Source organism: Pleurodeles waltl, chromosome 6 (genome assembly GCF_031143425.1).
Source record: "Pleurodeles waltl isolate 20211129_DDA chromosome 6, aPleWal1.hap1.20221129, whole genome shotgun sequence".
NCBI lineage: Eukaryota > Metazoa > Chordata > Amphibia > Caudata > Salamandridae > Pleurodeles > Pleurodeles waltl.
This window is the reverse complement of record NC_090445.1, coordinates 1,123,532,118-1,123,547,897: the sequence shown is the minus strand read 5'-3', so window position 1 is coordinate 1,123,547,897 and position 15,780 is coordinate 1,123,532,118. Positions and strand designations below refer to the sequence as shown.

The 15,780-nt window shown below is 43.8% G+C and overlaps 1 protein-coding gene across 6 annotated transcripts in view; it reads left to right on the top strand.

Moving 5' to 3' along the window:
- PHC2 (polyhomeotic homolog 2) overlaps positions 1-15,780 on the top strand; it is a 635,967-nt gene that overhangs the window by 140,075 nt on the left and 480,112 nt on the right. The window lies entirely within an intron of this gene.

Sequence of the window (15,780 nt, the reverse complement as noted above, 5' to 3'; positions counted from 1 at the left end):
AGAGGTAAGTACCACAAGCAATCCGTCACCACAGTGCATTGTGCGGAGTACTAACTTTAAGGTTTGGGAAGGGTGGGGGGAATGTTAGTGTCCAGTCAACATGTAGTGAACACCTACAAACCCACAAGTTTGTTGACCTTTACACACGTTGCCTGTCATTTTGCACCTTCTGAGTCAAGGCTTGGAAAGGGGAGATGATACCCTATATTTTGTGGAGCAACAGGGATAAAGGGTTACCCCAAGGAGATTTCCCCCATCAGTCTTTTTATTGTCCTCAGTGCAGACAACAGGGGTAGCCATCACTTTTCTTCAGTTGCACAGACAGCAGTGCCGCCTCTCACTTGTATCAGCAGAACTGTTCACCACTCTGCGGATGTACATATAACAGGGCGCATGCATTTTTGTCTCTACATCTGTATCTATACCCGGAGACAGAAAGTCTTATGGATGAGGAGTATTTAGGGACAGAAAGGACTAAGGGGGTCATTGCCGCCCGGCAAGCGGTAACCGCCATGCGGCCGCCAATGCGGCCGCACTCCCGCAGACCCCATTACAACATCCCCGCTGGGCCGGCGGGCGCAAACCTAGTTTACGCCCGCCGGCCCAGCGGGGATGCGGCCGCAACATAGGAGCCGGCTCCTAATGGAGCCGGCGGTGTTGCGGCCGTGCTACGGGTGCAGTAGCACCCGTCGCGCTTTTCACTGTCTGCTATGCAGACAGTGAAAAGCTGCATGGGGCCCTGTTAGGGGGCCCCTGCACTGCCCATGCCAGTGGCAAGGGCAGTGCAGGGGCCCCCAGGGGCCCCAGGACTCCCCTTACCGCCAGCCTCTTCCTGGCGGTGCAAACCGCCAGAAACAGGCCGGCGGTAGGGGAGTCATAATCCCCAGGGCAGTGCTGCTTGCAGGTCGTAATACGGGTCTCCGTACTGCCAGCCTGTTGGCGGTACAGACACCACATTACCCCTCGTAATGACCCCCTAAGTTGCTTCAGGGAAATGGAACCCCAGACTCAGTGACTCTAGGTAGACACTACAAGCAAGTCTTTAATATAGGATTTTCCTATGGATATACCTTTATGCCCCCATCATACATACTCTATAAATTGCTACCATATGCATTTTAAAATATTGTGTTTAGTCTTAATAATATTGATGGTAAGTGATAATGGCAGGGGTTGACCAAATGTTAATTATGTATCTCTGTTTTATGCACCAGAATTAACCCATTGAGTTTTATGAGTAAGTGAGGAGAGCTCGAAGACCAATGCTTACTAGAATTTGGGGTCTGTAACCAAGCCATTGCTTGATAGACGTCTGTTTTAAGATGTTCTGGTGAGGGATAGTGTGTGGTGTGTTTTATTGGACAGTGCTGTTGAATGAATGCACAACAATACCCATCTGTAGGCCATTTTGTGATGTATTGGATGTCTATGCCATATTTTGTGTACTGCTGGCAATTAAGCACGTGATCCACTACGTGTAATCAGTGATGTGTGTTGTTTTGCTATTCAGCTACGTGAAGTACATGAGCTGTGTTGGATATGTGTTGTATGGTCTGTCCAAGGTGTCCTGTAAGTGCAGACATAAAAACCTGCATTGCTATAGTGAGACAATTTAATATTTTGGTATAGCTCGATTGAGCTTGAACCAGATACTTGATTAAAGGCCCTTATATTTGAGGAAAGTGCAGTGGACGAGTTCAGATTGTGCTGGTGTCCACTCACAAACCATTGTTAGAGCCACACTCCTATAAACTCACCATCTACCTTTGCATTTATGCTGGTCCAGAGTTCACTGGAATGGTAACCCAAAGCTGTTTGTTTCTCAGGTAGATCACAGTATAAAGTGAAGCCGGTGTGATGAAAGTAATAGTTGGATTGAGTTGTAAGAGATATACCTCTAGTGGGTTGTTGTAAATTTAAAGCACTTAAGCTTATGTCACTAGTTAGGTTAATTGTATGATTTAAGCAGTTCTCACCCCGAATAATTACAGTGATTTTTAGGTTGTTCTTTAAATAGTTTTTATAACATCTCTAAAGTAGTGCAGTCAAAGTGTTTGTTATATTCCATTCCCCTCCCTCGTCCCATCTGACTTCGCAGATGATAACAATAGTTTTATTTTACCCTGTGCTTCAAACCATTCTTCTACCATTTCTAAACACTGAAGGCTAACAGATGTTACTATTATCCAGTGGAATGATAGTCTATTTACTAACTTTCTGGGGAATGGAGAGCTCAATCATCCTTACCAGGTTTCAAACTTGATCACCGATTTGCTAAAAATGTTCTTCTCATTGAGGTATTCCTCTGACTCTGATGCAGACTCAGAAACTTTAAAATCGTACATGTTCTAAAGTTCCCTGGGGCATGCAAAGTGACTATGGCCCTTTGCTCTTCATGGATCTTCTATTTTCAGTCATTAATCAAAATGGATTGCATGACAGCACTCCAGTTAACAAGTGAGGTTAGCTGCATCGATTCTTGCTCACTAAAGTGAGAAAAATATTGTGTTCTGCCACCTTCTCCTGCTGGGAATCCATTCCCACCTACATGTCTGAAATCAAGGAAAGAAGAAGCCCAAGATGAATCAGGTTTGTTCCTGAAGTCCCGGGATGGGCCAGAGAGCAACCACTTGGTGAGACCTCTTCTTGTAAAGCACATTGAGGTGAACAGCTTCACACGCTGCATGCTACAAATCACATTTCAATTCTGTTTTCCTTGTTTCAGGCTTGACTCCTGTGTGTCTTTGGCTACTCCTGGATGGACACATACTTGCTGGGTGGTTTTCTGGTTTTGCTGGACCTATGTCCCTCGGGTCTGTTGTATCTGGGCTGAGAAGGTGTTGTAGAAAGTGCGTAAACTGAATAGAATCCCAGTTGTACTCAATATGTTAAAATGAGCTGTTGTGAAGATGAGGACACATGTAAGGCATCACCAGAGTGCACAGCCGCAAATTTGGCTAGTACAATGCACCTGATGCCAGCACTGCTCAGGCTTGAGACAGACTACATAAAGGGAGGGACTCCAGTGCCGACATGCAGAGGTTTTAATCTAAACTTGAAAATGTGACAGAAATAATGCTTTGCGCTTGCTTGTTCTTTGGCAGCAGAAAAGTTCAAAATGTATTTTTGGAGTACAAAATTTTACCTGTATATGGATCACAAGCCATTGATATATATGTTGGGTGACAGTTGCTCTAACAAAGCATCTTCCAGATTAACAAGGTAAATTTCTAAATTACTTGAATTTAATTTTGATATTAAGTGTATCCCAGGCAGTAAGAATATAAGAGCAGACTTTCTTTCAAGTTTGCCAGTTGTTGAAGATCAGAGTGAACAATATGTTGAGAAAGAGTGTGTGATGACCGTGTCAGATGCTACTTTTGATTTCAAGATATCTGAGGAAGAGTGGAATGAGAGATGCAACAATGAAGATTGTTTATCCAAAGTTGAGGAGTATCTAATTTCTGGTTGGCCTTCCGACAGTAACTTGGACTAGGATTTGAAATCCTTTGCTCAAATAGCACTTGAATTGTCAGTGGTCAATGGTATTGTGATGAGACAGAGTGTGTTTGTGCCACCTTTAGCTTTAAGATATGGTATTATTTCAATTGCACAACAAGGACATTTCGGCATTTCGGCCACTGTGAAGAATATTAAACAACATTACTGGTGGCCTGGAATAGACTTTCAAGTTAAATGTTATGTTGATAAGTGTGCTGAATGTTTATGTTCAGATAAACATAATCCTTTGTGTTTTACGGAATGGCCCAATAATGCATGGTAAAAGATTGGGTTAGATTTTGCTGGACCATTTACCATGTTGAAGAATGAGAACAAATATATGATAGTAGCCATTTGATTATTTTTCCAAGTGGTTGTATTTTGCTTTTGTCGAGTCTGCTCGACAAAACAGAAGTTTTTGAAACGTCTGTTTCTATTTGAAGGTCCATCGAAGGAAGTTGTTAGGGATAATGAAATGACATATGAAATTACAGATTTTCTTTTAGGACATTTTGTGAAACATTATAAAGTACCCCTTTACAGTCCTTCTTCGAATGGACTAGTTGAAAGAGCCAACTGTATGTTGAAAGAAAGACTGCAGACAGCCATTGCTAATAATCTTAATGTTTCTCAGTATTTACAGCAAAATGTTTGGTCTTATAATACCACACCCACAGTACTACTGGGGTTGCACCTTTTGCCCTGTTGAGGGAAAGAAAACCTGTTACAGCTCTAATGCCCGCCTAGTTGGAAGATATAAGAGGACGTAGCAATGATTGTATTGATTTGGAACAAGTTTGTATGCGTATGAGGAGCAAACAAGAAAGCTGCAAGAAATATTTTGACAGAGTGAAAAATGTAAGGGATCTAGAGGTGAAACCTGGTGCATGGGTTTTATTTAGAAAAACTTATGAGAATAAACAAAGGTGAATCAAAATTTTCAGAACCTGTCAAAGTTGGGTAGGTTTCTAGAAGAGCGACTGTCCTGCTACAAGGCACAGGTTGGTGGAACAAGAATGCCGTAGTGAAAGTTACATGTGAACAAGCTGATACTATCAAAAACGAACTGAGAAATGGAAACTATGGAAACCTTCATCATGATAATATTGATTGTAATTATTGGGATGTTTTATCTGACAAGGAGAAACATGGTAGGGATGTGGGTTCTGCAATTACTGAGCATGACATCAATCAACAAAAAAGTTTTGAGACTTCTGTGAGTAGAAATATTGGTAAGAGCTATAGAATTAAAAATACTCCTGTTAAATTCAAAGATTTTTTTAGATATTAGTTATTTTGCTTTAGATTTTAGTTATGTGCTTTGTTCTAGATTTTAGTTATTTTTCTTTGTTAAAGGAGAGATAGTGTTATGTGGGTAGTAATCTTATGTGGAACTGTGATATTTCTTAGGTTGTTGTGCTGTTCTAGAATTCTGTATGCAGACTTAGTCAGTAGGAACTTCGCAAGCCTGGCTGTCAGTCGTGGATCCTTTTCCAGGAATACATCTACTTTCTTGGAGTACTTCACGTATTGCTGGCTGTTTATTACCCGCGCTTACTACACCAATACCTAGACTACGTAGTCTTTAACCCAACTCATGCCACCTTACTTCACTACCAGATGCCCCCTTGCCTTTATCTCACTCTTGCAGGATTCTGCTTTCTTTCTTTATGACGTCTTTTTCTTCCTCTGCCTTTCTGCTTTGTTTTTCAGTCGCTTGCTCTTGGTAAATGCCTGGTACAGAAAACTAAGTGATGGTCCCCACAAATGTGTGCAGGTGGCCTTCACCGGCCACCACCAGCTTAAATTAAGCACTATGTGCTCCCTGCCTCACCCGGGTGGATGCCTCAGGTAAGTGCCATGGCAGGTTGTAGAATGTTCATTCCTAAGGGTTGCTCCCTGCCACACCCATGGGAATGCCTCGGGTATGTACTGTGGCTCGCTGTGTTCCCTGCTACACCTGGGTGCACTCCTCAAACAGTTAGCGTAGTTTGTATTGAACTACTTATCTAGGATCCAGGCTCGTTGCTAAACTCAATGCAACACAGGCTAGGCCGCCCTGCCCCTTCTGATCATAAGAAGGACTTTGCAGTCTGGGTGTCTTTTAAGACCACAGGTTGTTACTGAAGGACCAGATAAAGACAATCATGTACGATGCTTTTTGCAATCTACGTCAACAATGGAGACATTCTGATTTTCTCCATGGTGCATCATAAGGTCGTTACATAGTTGCCCTTTTAATCAATTCCAAAATTGACTAGTCAAATGACAGTGGTTTTCTCAGATAGAGCAGCTGCTGGTGGTTCACACAGTAGCTCGTCTTGACTTGGAAATAAAATAAATACTCTGCTGCGCGCAGTTGGAAGGCCTTGCACTGGCTCTGGCTCTCTTTGGAAGCGGATAGATTGTGAGATCATACACTTGTCGTACGTGTGTCTCAATGCTATGGCTAACAAGGATCCGAAGAAGTAGATAGATAAAAGAAGATAGTCCCCTATGCTCCAGCTTCTGCATTTTTATCTGATTCCCGATTAATTCACACATTCCTGAGCACAAATCATATTAGTGGAAAGACGTGACTATCTCAGTTTGTACCCCCAAATTATTGAGTATGCTTCTTGAATTTAGGCGACTTCCCGACCTACACTGCTGCAATCCTGTAAGTCTTTTCAGACATTATTGTTCTACTGGGTTATTCGTTTGACCCTATGCAATAACGTGACGGGCATCTCGGTGTTTGAGAAAATAGATTAAATAAAAAATAAACTTTGGAAAATGTATGCTGTCTTATTTAGATAACTTGACACATGCCCCTTGCTTATTGGATGATATCGTGGTACTTGCCGTCAGCGATGTCTCAACTGCTTCCCGCATCTCATTCCCCCCCCCCCCCCCCCACTCCACATCCTGTGCATCCCAGTGATTTCCTAGTAAATTTCACGTTGCAGAACTGTACGCATTGCTAACATTTTACGTGTTTCATCGGTTCGCTCTTCATTGTATAGTACACCAACGTGAGTTATAATTTAGGTTATTACTGTATCATATGCCGTGCGTTTATCAATGAAATCAACAGTGGACACTTAGTCCAGCAAGACGCTCAGCCGCTCACTGTCGGCTCGTGAGTGAACTCTTTGAAGTTTAAGTGAAACCCCGGAAGCACATTTTTCCTTTTTTCCTGGGGGTGTTACGTTTTGTTTTGACGGGTGCTAATTGGTATGGGGCAGCTGCAGCGAGGGGGGGAGGGCGGAAAAAGAGCAAGGGGTCACCAACGGCGTAGTTACAAGTGGATTCAAGTTAGCATTTAACATTGGTACCGGATACAACGGGGAGTGGAAACGTTGAAATCATTTAGGTGATCTGCGGGCTGTGACCAAATGATGTACTTAGAACAGAGCGTCCCTAGACCACCTACAATGCCATTGAAACGCCGAATCCTTTCTTAACATTGCTCAAGAGGTGTACCAGCCACGACTATCCGTTTGAGATTTGCATACAATAAGATGTTATCAACCTTGTGCTCGACTCTAAGGTAGTACCCAGGTAGGCATTTGCGGTAGAAGCGTCGTCATTCGTGTACCGAAGTACACTGAAACACAAAAAGAAGTAACTTTTTATTTTAAAATGTTATCAGATGTGCACGTGACAGTTGCGTGGTTCGCACGTCAAATCTTGTGATCTGGCTGGATCTCACGCTTCATGGATTTGTACATCACATTGGCAACAGTAGTATACATTCATACACACACACACAACCTCACCAGTGAAAACGTCCCCCACAGGACAGATTGTCTTTTTTTCACACTTAATATATCAGTAGGTTCTGTTCCATTCTTTGTACACATAGAGAAGGTTTCAATTTCCAGCGGCTTGCTTTGTGCTTGGGACTGTTGGTGGTTGAATAGAGCGGGAGGTGAATCGAATGTCGGAAAGGTGTTTCTCACCACGCCTCCATCTGCTCCTCCCGAAGGCCCGTCATACATTTGCAGCAGTATCTTCCTTTTTTAAAGGCTGGGCACAAGTAACAGCGTCAATAATTCTAGATCACTTGCTAACCCGAGAGGACAAAGACCTGCAGCTGGTGCGGTTCGAACTGCGGCCAGCTTCATATTTGCCAACTTTACTGAGAGAGTTTTCCCTTTGGTGATTACAAACTTTTGTAGCGATTAAAAAGGCGGAAAAATGTTTCAGCTTTGAAAAACAATCCTTTGAAGATTTTTTTTCTGGATATTTTAAGAATGCAGACAGAGATTTCACAGTCTCGCAGTTGCTGCTGGAGGTTACTAACTGAAGCAGTGTTAGGAAAATTATGCTGACCCCCGTAATCAAAACTGTCTCACTTATGACATGTAATTTATATTTAATGATGTAATCTGGACAGAAGCCACTTGTTTTTACTTCTCCGATTTAGATCTGATTCCATGTCATACTTTCCTGTGATATTGTTTGCGCAACGGTCTGTAACTTCTGGTGACTCCATTAGTATACTATTTAACCATCTCACGACTGAAAACTCGATCTTATTTTGGTCATTTATTGTTGGCAAGTATTCAATTTTTTACTCTAGCTTCACGATCTCTTGTATATAGAGCCCGGTGCATAATGTTTGCTCTCAGAGCATGCATATTTCTGATGGAGACTTGCAACTGCAAATTCATCACCTTTTGAATAATTCCGAGGCGCCACACTGGATCCAGAGGCTTTTCACAGCAGTTTGTCCACGCGCCAGTAGGTGGTGTCATGCGGCTCTTTCGTTCTGTCCTGAAAGTGACTGAGTGGAGCCAATATAGTCGCCAGCTTTGTTTGATGATGTCTGTTCTTTTCTTTCCTCACCTTCAAGTGGTTGTACAGCTCCTCTTTTCCTTCTCGTAAATATTTTGACAAGGTTTTTACCCACTTTTTCCTAAAAGTAAATACCGTAAAACTAGTGTGCAATGAAACTATGTCCCTTTCAAGTTCCACTTTTCCATTTTGTCATTGTTTAGAAAAGCTTTTTACCCAATTTTTGCGTTAAAAAATAAATAAATAAATACTTTAAACTAGAGTGCAAGGAACTGTGTCCCTTCCGAAGACTAAAGGATTTGCCCCATGCAGGGACTTTTATGAACACAGTGCCTGTCTTTTGTGTTTGTCCACAGGACATGGCTCCAAATCATGTGAGGAATGTGTCTTGATGAACCCTAAAACAATCTGAGAACGTGAAACGAAGCTGCAAGTCATCGATAATCTCCGGAAACTGCCCAAGTTCTGCCTTTGTTCAGTCTAGAGCGCAGACCAGCTTCTGCATCCAGACCTAAGGTCATTCCCATGATAGGTCCTTGTCAAGGTTGAAGTCCTCAAATTAGATTTGGGCTTATCCTAGGAGTCACACAAGAAAGCCAAGCAAGATTCATCTCTGTCACTCCACTATGTCAGGTGAAGTCGCAAAGGCATCCACCTGCCACTGGGTCTCACTCCCTATACACAGAGGAACCAGTTTCACAGCGAGTCCTGATGCGCCCCAGATTTCCTGAGTCATTGGCAGCACTGCAACAGGGCCTTATGGCAGGCTACCGCTGGATGATCCGCCCTTGGTGCCATCTGTGCCTCTCAAATCCACTTTGAATTCTGCCCTGGCATTGGTGCCAACCTCCGCTTTGGTGGCAGAATCTGTGCTAGTCCCTTTGACATTGGTGCCAGTACTGACAGCAGTGGAAGGAGACTTCATACCGATTTTGGAATCTGACTCCAAGCAAAACTTGTATTGTTTTGACCGAGGTCACATTGGGAATCCACACTGATACTCCCTGTCCCCACTCATTCTGATTCTGACAGAACACTGCCCCTGCAGCAAAACTGCCCTAAGTGATCCATCAGCTGTTTGGTTCAGACTCTAACCAGAGTTGCAGATGGCAATGCAGATAATGGGGATGTTAAACACCCCCCCTCCCCTCCTCCACACTCACTACGATGACAGTTTGTCAATGGACTTGCAAGAGGCCAGTGGGTTTGATATATTTCCTGGCACCCGAATTATCTCTCCCATGGAGCCTCAACATAAGAAAGTGCTTCCTTTGCTGTGGTCATTAGACATAAAGCAGAGGTTTTGGACGTTGACCGTAACACTATGGATGTCAAAGCTAACATCCTGACAGAGGTCCTGCACCCTTGGAAGGCTTCCCCTGAGCAGTTGGGCAAAACCTTCTTCATATACCCCATGGTGAACAGCCAGGTTGGCAGACAGCACAGGCTAGCGCCTGGCGACCCTGATTTCCTGACTCAGCATTCCATTCCTGAAAGCCTAGTGGTTCAAACTTCTTCCTCCAAGGTGAAACATAACTCTTTCCCTATGACCCCCTCACACCCATGGACAGATCCACATCTTCCTCCAACATCAGAGCTGTTTTTAGAGAACCACTTAGCCATGTCACTGCAGAAAGTGAAGGCTCTCCTGTTCAAAGTAACCAGAGAGGATGCTGGCCTTGGAAATCAGGACTGAATATTATTACCTCCATTTCATGGTGCCTAAAAATGACATACTCTTTTGTCCTATTTTTGATTTTAGTCAATTAGGATTCCTTTCTGCCGAAGGACAAATATAAGATGCTCACATTGCCCCAGGTTCTGCCTGTCCTGGATTTGGGCGACTGACTGGATAGTAGCTTTGGACCTACAGGATGCTGATTTTCATATGCCTATCCTGCGGTCCCACAAACATTACTTGCAGTTCAAGGTATGCAGGAGCATTTCTAATTTACTGTGTTCGGCCTCGGTTTTACCAGTGCCCCTCTGATGTTTACAAAAGTGATGGCGGTGGGCGTGGAACATATTCAAAGTTCTGAGATAGCTGTTTTCCCCTACCTTATAACTGGCTTTTGAAAGTGGGCTCACCATTGTCAGTCGTACACCACCTCCAGATGACTGCGAACCTCTGGGGTTTATTATCAATGTGCTAAAGTCACACCTCACTCCTTCGCAGAGGCTACCTTTCAATAAAGCTATTCTGGATACAGAGCAGTTTTGGTCCATCCTTCCATCTCAATGAGTCCGTAGCATCCAGGCTAAGACCCCAGGGTTTCAGCTTTGCTTCTACATCTCAATAAAAGTTCATGGCCTATTGACCGCCTGAATCCCGCTCGTGGATCATGATAGGTGGCATATACAGGCCCTGCAGTTGGATCTGAAGTCTCCATTGCGCCAGCACCAAGGGAACCTGTCTGATTCCATTCTGGCTTCAGAGGAGACTGCAAAATAGCTGCAGTGGTGGCTCCTCGACTGCAATTCCAGTGAAAGACCCCTCTTGCTTCTCCACCCATAGACGATGGTGGTGACGGATGCATCGCTGCTGGGCTGGGTGATGGAGATCAGGTGATGCTGGTCTCCAGCAGAAACTCTGCTCCCCCTCAGTCTGTTGAAGTTGTGGGCCATTCACCAGGCATTGAAGGCGTTTCTGCTACCCAACAAATGGAGGCTGGTGTAGATTCTCACTGACAACACCACCCGAATATGGGACTGCAACAAGCAGGGTGGAGTTGGGTCCTAAGTCTTGTGCCAAGAAGCTTTTTGCCTCTGGAGTGACTGGACCGTTAGGGCATTTCCCTGTTTGCCAACCACCTTGTGAAGTTTTAAAGAAGATCAGAAACATCCAGACCCAAGTCATCCTAGTTACTGGGGATTGCACCTGGAGAGTGTGGTTCCCAGAACGTCTATGAATGAGCATCTGCTCCTGATCAGGCGGTCACACCTCAGGAGGCCCTTCTACTGCAGCAGCAGTGTAGGGTTCTGCACCCAGGCCAGCTAGTCTACTACACCTCTCAGCATGAAGATTGAGCAGCAGCAGATACCTTCATTCTATTTGCCTCCTCAGGTCATCCTTGCTGTGTAGATGACTTCTATAGAATCCATTTATGCATGGCACTGGGAAGGTTTGTGGCCTGGTGTAGAACCTGCAAAATGGACCCATTGCAGGCTCAACTTTCTAATGTTTTATTGCTTGTTGTGCCTTTCGCCCAGCAAAGATGCTTAGTGGTCACAATCAAATGTTATCTGCTAACACTTTTTAACTTTTTATGAGCGAGCACAAAGTGCTCCGTCCATTCTGTAATCTCTCTTTGGGCTTGAAACCACGCCCATGTCACGTCAGTCACTTACATTGGTTCGTGGCCTTGCCTTTTAAAATCCGCTTGCTATCATTTGTGAAAGGCATGCATACGTCATGCCTGTTCCGGTGTTTACCCCACCTACACATCACCGGTAAAGTAATAAAAACATATGGGGCTCAATGTTTTCAGTATGGAGTCCGGACTACTTTATCTGTTTATTTTCCACGCAGCGTGATTGTGCTGCATTTTACATAGCATGATCGCGCTGCGTTTTTTTTTTGCTTTACAACACTAATAGCTCTAACTCGAAGAAATGCGAGACCCGTTGCATTGAAAATGCTTGTTGTATTTGCCAGTTCAGCTGTCCTTGTTTAAGTCACCAGTGGTGACGAGTTTTTTGAAAGGTTTGACACAAGTTTCCTATAAAACCCTTTGTGATGCCTCAGAGGGATTTTAATTTTTTTCTCGCTTCTCCAATGTGCTGTCATTTTGCCAAACGCTGTAGCTCCTTTTCATACTGGGTAATCTGTCACCTGTCCAACTTTCTTTGTTCCACTTCACCTCTATCAACTGGACCCTCAAAGAGCATTACGTTTTTACATTGATCGCACCACAGACCATAAGGGCTCATTCCACTAGGGCAAGGCTACTACCACTGCATTGGCACAAGAAATGCCTGTTATGGATATTTATCTGCCTGTGATGTGGGCGTCCGTGCACATGCTCACAAAGCACTACCCCCCAATTCCACAGACCCTCCACCTTAGGGAGTTGATGCTTTGATATTTATTCTACAGATGAGGAATCTGCAGTTAGAAATATCCATCAAAAAAACAAATTACATACCTTCAGTACTGGTCTTTTTGGTACATACACTATTTAACCACAGATTCCTCACTGACCTCATTGTTTTGTGGAATGGTCTCTTTACCCATCTAAAAAGGTGCAAATCTACAGATCTTCACATCGGTACCTCTGATTAATTTATGAACTAACTGTCTGAGGCATGTACAGAGTCAAGGAAGACACTGATGTCTATATGCAGGGGTGATTCCTCTATTGGCTGTGCTCTGTCACTTCCGGGGCAGAACAAAGATATAGGAGAGCTGCACGAGGCCATCTATTGGTGCATTGGAGCACTGCTGTGAAAAGCTTACAGATCCAGTCTGCCGTCTGGAGATTATTCTAAAGATGAGGAATCTGCAGATAGAGAATCCACCAGGAACAGTGTTCCCTAGGGTAATGCACTTTTTGTTTTGTTAGAAAAAATAAAATAAATAAATAAAGCAAAATTATGTGACTAATAAGCCATTTAAGGGTTACACGTACATTGTAGGTATTAGAAGCCCTGCTGGGATTTAACTTGTGAAGTTCAGCTCACACAGCTATGTGTATGGGGATGTTGAGCATCAGCAATGCTGCACTACATTGTGGCATTTTCGATGGGCAGTAAGAAATGACTATGGTTTCTAGTGACACCTAGGAAGACTGTGCCGTACTATGGGTGATTGGCTTACAGGTGGAGCTTAACTTCTTCAGTCAAACAAACATTTTGGACAACAGTGTTTTACAGTATGGGATGACGACGATGCACTGATTGTTCACACAAGGGGTGTTCACCACAGACACTTATGGTGAGGAATGGCCCAGTCAGGCAACTGTGATGATGAGGAGCAGAGGAGCTCTGAAAGAGGTGGCCCCTGGCATGTTGGTACAGTCTGAATGACTGTCAGGAGTGAATTGCACCACAGATGCATCTTTAGGGAGGTAGTCCAATCAAGAGAGAGCTAGGTGGCTGTGCGGCCTTACGTCAGGGACTGCAGTAGAGAGTCCTACATGCAGGTGGTAGAGATTGGGCACAGTCTAGTTACACTGATGCCCCTGTTGAGGAGATTCTATCACTGTCACCTTCACCATGATCTCACTGACTTAGTTAATTATTCTGAGTGGCATATGACATTCACTTACAAGTTTGCACACATAATTGGTTTCTCCCACTAGAAGTGATGAGATTTCATATCTTCAGTCTTTCAAAGCTGTAGACATACTCGTTAAGATGTCACCCACCCCTGTGCTGTAGATATTTCTTCAATAATACTGTGGTGAAATGTCCTATACAAGCGCTTCATATGTGAGACACACAGCTGAACAGATTCTGTGTCTTGGCTCCTGGCACTATCTGTGGGATACCACCACACTTGAAGGGAGTATCCAGGATGAGACCCAGACTTTACATTACACTGCCCCAGTAGTCTCGACTCTGCTTACAGAGAAAACTTGTGAATACAACAGATGTAAGAAGTGATTAAAGGGTTAATGACATTTTCTGAACTCTTGTTTGGAAGGGAGAGACATGAGAGTGAAAGAGTGAAGTTGTAAGTTTATTGTGATAAAAAATTTGACTTAACTTGCATGAAGTGCCACCCACCAAATCTTCACACCCACGCATTATTTGAGTGAATTGCACACTGTGCCACGATTAAGTAGCTCCTCATGGAAAAATTTATAGAAGCCATCCAAGAACCTTTTGTGATGAGGGAGTTGTGGGGCAGGGTATGACAGAGTGAGTGTATGGAAGAAAGGAGAGGAAAGAGTCTCTGCCTTTGTGAATCTAACCTAAAACTGCTACCACAAATCTGACTTGTCAATGAAAGGGTCAGTGGCCATGCGTGTAGCCCACGATCTGGCCTTATCCCATTTCACTAGCCTTTCATTTTGGGAACAGGCCTCCACCTGGAATCCCTTTTGGGGGGGGGGATGTAAGTTTACGGCCTTTTGTATAGTTTTAAGTATACTTCTTCTGTGGGCTTAAAACCATTTCATTTGTTTGTTTAAGTGTCATTTAAAAATCCTTCATTGCCAGTGGTCAGTCATGCCTCTTTGTGCCTCCTTTTACTCTTTGGAAGCAGGGACCAACTACTGTATAATTAAGCTTTGTATAGTTTATTTCTTTTTTGGATGACTTTTTTTTTTTCCTTTGTTTTCTGCTTGTGTTTGGCAAAGCTTCCCTTTTCATTTGCAGGCCCACTTGTTTATTTAATTACTTGTTTTCACTTTCAGTGCTAAGGTAGTCCAAACTCGACCGAAGGAATTGAAAGCTTTACATGAGTACCAGGTACATTACACATATTCATTTTTTGTAGGCACGGGTAGATATAGTGATGTTGAGCCGAAGTCGTGACTTGAACTCGGTCCACAGTTCCAAAAGCAGCTCTGGTCGTGGTGCCACACCTTCTTCTTGTTTGACCAGGTTTCGGTGGAGCGCATGAAGCATTCCAGTTCCTTTCATTGTTGCAGGGCGGCACGCCGCGCTATATGTTTATGTATGTCGGCCGCACCTTTCTTTCGTTCTGAGGCTTTCCAGTTCCTTTCATTGTTGCAGCACTGCACGCCACACTTTATGTTTACATATGTCAGATACGCCTTTCTTTTGTGCTGAGGCATTCCAGTTCCTTTAATTGTTGCAGCGTGGCACGCCACACTTTGTTTACATATGGCGGCTGCTCCCTTCTTTCGTTCTGCACGATCTTTACAAAGGAGTTGAAGTAGATCAGTAACACATGGCTAAACAAATTATTACGCTAGCAAGAGTGAGCGACAAATACCCCTCACGGATGTGGAAATACACACCTGTCTAAGGCAGCAGTTGTTGTTGCCACATACGGCTAAAGTTACTGACTCTCCCGCGGCTCCACCGGCTTTTCATTGCCTTCGTCTGGCAAACCGGCCTTTCATCATATCGTCCAGTATTTATTTTAGGCGACAGCCCCTATTTCTGCACAAGAAAAATATCAACATTAAACTGGTAGTAAAGCCTACCAGCAGCAGGTTCTGCAGAGTGAAATCGGTTAAGATCAATAGGTGCATAGTGGGAAACCGTTCTGCTGAACCCCTTTCAGCGTGTAGATGGGCTGAGTGGAAAATGTTGCTTTAATAGACATTTAAACGGGTGCAAATAGCTTGTATGTGTGTGTTAATGTGGCTAGCATCTATACTTAATAATGCATCGGCAGAATCACTCCTTCTGCCTGCCAAAGGTCACACCAGGGTCACCCCTATTGACTGAAAGCTTCAGGAAAGGTAAGAGAACCCATTAACATTCCCTCTTAACTTTTCTAGCAGAATTGTTGCTTTAACCCTCATGCAGGAGCATTTACCACGTACCCCTAAACCCAAGGGGTTTAGCTTGCCCTTAATT